We start from the raw sequence: 6,000 nt of genomic DNA, 5'->3' as shown, positions 1-6,000 counted from the left end.
ACCCCTCCATGATGTCAGCGTCGTCACAGATCTTCTGTCTCACCAGTACGTCCTTCAGCGTCTCCACTGCCAATCCACGTGGATGAAATGCTTGGCGGCCGGTTGTGTCTCTCGCTCTGGTGCGGATAATCTCGGTAATCAGCGCACACAGAAGCTTTGGGAACAGGTTGTTGATGACGGATCCGTCTTCCACAGCATTTACTATTTCATGAACTGCTGATACGGCTTCCACAGACCTGATATCCCGCTGGCTGCGAAGCACGGTGGAGACGTCACGACGTTCCTCCTCTTCCTCCTTCTTCATGCGCTCAAGGAGCATCCGCAGAACTCTTTCAGCTGTTGCAGAGTTCTTTGCGAAGGACGCCCATAACCCGCGTGTAAACTGCTTACATGACAGCAGGTGTGCCAGTAGCTCTGCGGTGATGTTGTCAGGGTGTTGGATGAACAGGGAGGACACAATCACACATAGAGAGCGCAGGTCCTCCTCCTGATGAGCGCCACAGAGCCCTGAGCACGGAAACTCCATTATTAGTGGCAGTAAATAGCAATCGCTCTACAAACTGGAGAACCAGAAGGTAGCAGTCGCATGCACCAAGTAGTGTCTGCAAGTGACTCTCTGCCTGGCTGCTCGCCGTTATAAAGCAGTGCATTATGACATCACTGCCTTTGTGACATCGCTGCTCTGGAGGAGGCATCCCGTGATGACATCACTGCTGTCAACTCTGCCTATCCCTCAGGTGAGCCGAGCATCCTGGATGAAGTGAGTGCGATATACATTATATGATGTCATACAGATAAATATCCAAATATTAACGACATTTAAATGTAGCCACTTTTACTCTTCAACTCTCATCACTCTCATCCATACTACAGTCACGAGACTAAATGACCATCTTGACAGAAAAAAATCTAAAAAAGTAAATCTAATTTTTATATTACAATGTGTGTTATTATTATTTATATATCGCCGTCATACTCCGCAGCGCTGTACAATGTGTTATTATTATTTATATATCGCCATCATACTCCGCGGCGCTGTACAATGTGTTGTTATTATTTATATATCGCCGTCATACTCCGCAGCGCTGTACAATGTGTGTTATTATTTATATATCGCCGTCATACTCCGCAGCGCTGTACAATGTGTTGTTATTATTATTTATATATCGCCATCATACTCCCCAGCGCTGTACAATGTGTGTTATTATTATTTATATATCGCCGTCATACTCCGCAGCGCTGTACAATGTGTGTTATTATTTATATATCGCCACCATCCTCCGCAGCGCTGTACAATGTGTTATTATTATTTATATATCGCCGTCATACTCCACAGCGCTGTACAATGTGTGTTATTATTTATATATCGCCACCATCCTCCGCAGCGCTGTACAATGTGTTATTATTTATATATCGCTGTCATACTCCGCAGCGCTGTACAATGTGTGTTATTATTATTTATATATCGCCGTCATACTCCGCAGCGCTGTACAATGTGTTATTATTTATATATCGCCGTCATACTCCGCAGCGCTGTACAATGTGTGTTATTATTTATATATCGCCATCATACTCCGCAGCGCTGTACAATGTGTTATTATTATTTATATATCGCCGTCATACTCCGCAGCGCTGTACAATGTGTTGTTATTATTATTTATATATCGGCGTCATACTCCGCAGCGCCGTACAATGTGTTATTATTTATATATCGCCGTCATACTCCGCAGTGCTGTACAATGTGTTATTATTATTTATATATCGCCGTTATATTCCGCAGCGCTGTACAATGTGTGTTATTATTATTTATATATCGCCGGCATACTCCGCAGCACTGTACAATGTGTTATTATTATTTATATATCGCCGTCATACTCTGCAGCGCTGTACAATGTGTGTTATTATTATTTATATATCGCCGTCATACTCCGCAGCGCTGTACAATGTGTGTTATTATTATTTATATATCGCCGTCATACTCCGCAGCGCTGTACAATGTGTGTTATTATTATTTATATATCGCCGTCATACTCCGCAGCGCCGTACAATGTGTGTTATTATTATTATTTATATATCGCTGTCATACTCCGCAGCGCTGTACAATGTGTGTTATTACTATTTATATATCGCCGTCATACTCCGCAGCGCTGTACAAAGTGTTATTATTTATATATCGCCGTCATACTCCGCAGCGCTGTACAAAGTGTTATTATTATTATTTATATATCGCCATCATACTCCGCGGCGCTTTACAATTTGTTATTATTATTATTATTATCTATATATCGCCGTCATATTCCGCAGAGCTGTACAATGTGTTATTATTATTTATATATCGCCGTCATACTCCGCAGCGCTGTACAATGTGTTATTATTATTTATATATCGCCGTCATACTCTGCAGCGCTGTACAATGTGTGTTATTATTATTTATATATCGCCGTCATACTCCGCATCGCTGTACAATGTGTGTTATTATTATTATTTATATATCGCCGTCATACTCAGCAGCGCTGTACAATGCGTTATTATTATTTATATATCGCCGGCATACTCCGCAGCGCTGTACAATGTGTGTTATTATTATTATTTATATATCGCCGTCATACTCCACAGCGCTGTACAATGTGTGTTATTATTATTATTTATATATCGCCGTCATACTCCGCAGCGATGTACAATGTGTTATTATTTTTATATCGCCGTCATACTCCGCAGCGCTGTACAATGTGTTATTATTTATATATCGCCGTCATACTCCGCAGCGCTGTACAATGTGTGTTATTATTATTATTTATATATCGCCGTCATACTCAGCAGTGCTGTACGATGTATTTATTATTTATTTCTATATCGCCGTCATACTCTGTAGCGCTGTACAATGTGTGCTATTATTATTTATATATCGCCGTCATACTCCGCAGCGCTGTACAATGTGTGTTATTATTATTAATATATCGCCGTCATACTCCTCAGCGCTGTACAATGTGTTATTATAATTTATATATCGCCGTCATACTCTGCAGCGCTGTACAATGTGTGTTATTATTTATATATCGCCGTCATACTCCGCAGCGCTGTACAATGTGTGTTATTATTTATATATCGCCGTCATACTCCGCAGCGCTGTACAATGTGTTATCATTGTTATTTATATATCGCTGTCATACTCCGCAGCGCTGTACAATGTGTTTTTATTATTATTTATATATCGCCATCATACTCGGCAGCGCTGTACAATGTGTTATTATTATTTATATATCGCCGTCATACTCCGCAGCGCTGTACAATGTGTTATTATTATTTATATATCGCCGTCATACTCCGCAGCGCTGTACAATGTGTTATTATTATTTATATATCGCCATCATACTCTGCAGCGCTGTACAATGTGTTATTATTATTTATATATCGCCGTCATACTCCGCAGCTCAGTACAATGTGTTATTACTATTATTTATATATCGCCGTCATACTCCGCAGCGCTGTACAATGTGTGTTATTATTATTAATATATCGCCGTCATACTCCTCAGCGCTGTACAATGTGTTATTATTTATATATCGCCGTCATACTCCGCAGCGCTGTACAATGTGTGTTATTATTATTTATATATCGCCGTCATACTCCGCAGCGCTGTACAATGTGTGTTATTATTATTTATATATCGCTGTGATACTCCGCAGCGCTGTACAATGTGTTTTTATTATTATTTATATATCGCCATCATACTCCGCAGCGCTGTACAATGTGTTATTATTATTTATATATCGCCGTCATACTCTGCAGCGCTGTACAATGTGTTATTATTATTTATATATCGCCGTCATACTCCGCAGCGCTGTACTATGTATTATTATTATTTATATATCGCCGTCATACTCTGCAGTGCTGTAGAATGTGTTATTACTATTATTTATATATCGCCGTCATACTCCGCAGCGCTGTACAATGTGTGTTATTATTATTAATATATCGCCGTCATACTCCGCAGCGCTGTACAATGTGTTATTATTATTTATATATCGCCGTCATACTCCGCAGCGCTGTACAATGTGTTATTATTATTTATATATCGCCATCATACTCCGCAGTGCTGTACAATGTGTGTTATTATTATTTATATATCGCCGTCATACTCCGCAGCGCTGTACAATGTGTGTTATTATTATTTATATATCGCCGTCATACTCCGCAGCGCTGTACAATGTGTTATTATTATTTATATATCGCCGTCATACTCTGCAGTGATGTACAATGTGTTATTATTATTTATATATTGCCGTCATACTCCGCAGCGCTGTACAATGTGTTATTATTATTTATATATCCCCGTCATACTCCGCAGCGCTGTACATTGTGTGTTATTATTTATATATCGCCGTCATACTCCGCAGCGCTGTAGAATGTGTGTTATTATTTATATATCGCCGTCATACTCCGCAGCGCTGTACAATGTCTTATTATTGTTATTTATATATCGCCCTCATACTCCGCAGTGTTGTACAATGTGTATTATTATTTATATATCGCCGTCATACTCCGCAGCGCTGTACAATGTGTGTTATTATTATTTATATATCGCCGTCATTCTCCGCAGCGCTGTACAACGTGTTATTATTATTTATATATCGCCGTCATACTCCGCAGCGCTGTACAATGTGTGTTATTATTATTTATATATCGCCGTCATTCTCCGCAGCGCTGTACAATGTGTTATTATTATTTATATATCGCCGTCATTCTCCGCAGCGCTGTACAATGTGTGTTATTATTATTTATAAATCGCCGTCATATTCCGCAGCGCTGTACAATGTGTTATTATTGTTTATATATCGCCGTCATACTCCGCAGCGCTGTACAATGTGTGTTATTATTATTTATATATCGCCGTCATACTCCGCAGCGCTGTACAATGTGTGTTATTATTATTATTTATATATCGCCGTCATACTCCGCAGCGCTGTACAACGTGTTGTTATTACTATTATTTATATATCGCCGTCATACTCCGCAGCGCTGTACAATGTGTTATCATTATTTATATATCGCCGTCATACTCTGCAGCGCTGTACAATGTGTTATTATTATTTATATATCGCCGTCATACTCCGCAGCGCTGTACATTGTGTGTTATTATTTATATGTTGCCGTCATACTCCGCAGGGCTGTACAATGTGTTATTATTATTATTTATATATCGCCGTCATACTCCGCAGCGCTGTAGAATGTGTGTTATTATTTATATATCGCCGTCATACTCCGCAGCGCTGTACAATGTGTTATTATTGTTATTTATATATCGCCCTCATACTCCGCAGTGTTGTACAATGTGTGTTATTATTTATATATCGCCGTCATACTCCGCAGCGCTGTACAATGTGTTATTATTATTTATATATCGCCGTCATACTCCACAGCGCTGTACAATGTGTGTTATTATTATTATTTATATATATCACAGACAAGATGTTTGGGGTTAATGTTGGCACAAACCAGCTGTTGGGGACCCGGGACAATTTTCGCACCAGGGCCCTGTGGTTTCTAGCTATGCCTCTGACCAGGGAATATATATATATATGTATACTATATAGATATATATACTTTGTTTGTTGTGATGCCAGGGGTTGGCAAAATTAGGTGGCTTCCTTCTTTTTGGGGGTTGCAGGATGGCAGAGGAGCCCCCTGAACTGTCACTTAGGCAACTTTTTTTTTTAGTGTTTTAAAAAAAAAAATGTTTATTAATTTTTTATAACACCTGAACTACAGTAACCTACTCATCCCACCCAATTGGGCGGCTAACTAATAAAATGTTAAAAAAAAAAATAACAAAATTCCCTCAAAAAGACCAAAAACTATTTGAGCAGCACAATGTACTTATCAGGGTAACCCGAGCAATAGCACGGAGCTGCCAGGGTTAAAATTACATTAGCTTTTTTTTAAAAAAGGTGTTAAATGTCATAAAATAGGGTAAGACTAGGTTTCCACTTGGGTTTTTGT

Source organism: Sceloporus occidentalis, unplaced genomic scaffold, assembly GCF_023333645.1.
Source record: "Sceloporus occidentalis isolate IW3139 unplaced genomic scaffold, rSceOcc1.0.p SCAF_352, whole genome shotgun sequence".
Classification (NCBI taxonomy): domain Eukaryota; kingdom Metazoa; phylum Chordata; class Lepidosauria; order Squamata; family Phrynosomatidae; genus Sceloporus; species Sceloporus occidentalis.
This window is presented reverse-complemented; position numbering follows the sequence as displayed.